A 1,725-nucleotide genomic window follows, 5' to 3' on the forward strand; every position below is an offset into this window, starting at 1 on the left:
CTCATGGGACCTTTCCCCAGAAGTAAAAAGTCCAACACATTTCTTCTAGTGGTTGTGGATTATTACACCAAATGGGTTGAAATGTTCCAGTTGAGAGACAGTAAAACTCCTTGTCTCATTAAGATCCTTCGAGAAGAAATCTTCACCCGTTGGGGAGTGCCAAAGTTTTTGGTGTCAGACAGAGGGCCGCAATTTACAAGTACCCTATTGTCCGGACTTTGTAATACCTGGGGTGTTGTGCAAAAATTAACCACAAGCTATCATCCACAAACTAACCTGACAGGATGCATCAACAGAACAATAAAAACAATGATTGCCTCTTTTGTTGGACAACAACACAATACATGGGACCAGTGGATTGCAGAGTTTTGCAGAGTTGCTCTCAACACGGCACAGCAAAAGACCACTGGAAAAACTCCAGCTGAGCTTGCTCTGGGACGAAGTCTGCATGGACCGCTGCAGAGGTTAATCTATAAACCTCCATCACCGCAACAACACGCAGCACACAGTGTAGTAGAGAGACAACAACAGTTGGCGGATGAAGTTCAAAGGAGAGTGGGGTTGCACCAGGCTAGACATGCTAAGTGTGGTAAACACAAAAAAATAAGACTATTGGTTTAAAATGCCCAACTTAAATTCAATTATTTAAAATTATATATATTTTTTTAATTAAATGTGAAAAACACAGTTTTGTTTTATGTTCAATTTTGGACTTCAATGAATGCCAAACGGAAGGAACCAAAGCGATGTGGACAGTTGTGTGTTGGGTTGTTTCTGATGGTGGGTTTTTGCATGAGCACCTCAGACGCAATCTGGACGACAAGAGAGAAACATCGTGTGTTCATTGCTGTTGGCATTTTCTTCTGTTTTCAACAGGTTGGTGTACCTTAAATATGTTCTCTTTTCCTTTTGGTTTGAGAAATGTGCTGTAAACATTATTTGAGTACTTTTGTGTATAAAAGTTAAATGTAAAGAAACTTTACGAAGCAGAGCGGTAACTTGAAAGGCTCCTAGTTAAACCGCTGCTGTGTTGGCCAGTGATTTTGGCGCGTCTTTTTCCTGAGCACTGCCTAGCAGGCATCGCGTTTCTCTATGAGTGTGCCCTGTGTAAGACCTTGCAGGCAAAACGTTCAACACTGGTTTGACATTATTTTATGCTGTTTTAGTTTATGATAAATAAGTTTATTGAGTTCACATTATGAAAACATTATATTGAAGTTGATTTAAGGTGTCCAGACTGAACTTACGCAACATGCTAAGATTATTAAATTCAGAATGATATTTCTAAAATTGTAAATCATAAAATGATGAAAAAACTAAGGTCAAGCCTTGGCTGAAAAGGTGTATTTGTACATGTTTTGATGTGAAGAACAGAAAAGGTTACACTTGGAAAATTGAAAGATGTTATGCAATGTTGGACTGACAAACATTTATTGTTTTTAAGATTGAAGTTTTGAAAAGACTGAAAGAAAACTTTGCATATATGTAAAAGATTTATTTTGACTGACTGTCAATAAACAGATGCAATCTGGACGACAAGAGGGAAACATCGTGTGTTCATTGCTGTTGACATTTTCTTCTGTTTTCAACAGAAAATTTATTTTGTTGCTTGAACGCCTCGCCTGGTGTTGGTAACATAAGTATTATAATAGCCGCCGGAAAGATGCGCACTTTCTGCCGGGCAACTTAGTCTGGGTCAGGTCACACCCTCTTTCCAAAGCATCT

This window comes from Oryzias melastigma, unplaced genomic scaffold (genome assembly GCF_002922805.2).
Source record: "Oryzias melastigma strain HK-1 unplaced genomic scaffold, ASM292280v2 sc00514, whole genome shotgun sequence".
NCBI classification, from domain to species: Eukaryota; Metazoa; Chordata; class Actinopteri; order Beloniformes; family Adrianichthyidae; genus Oryzias; species Oryzias melastigma.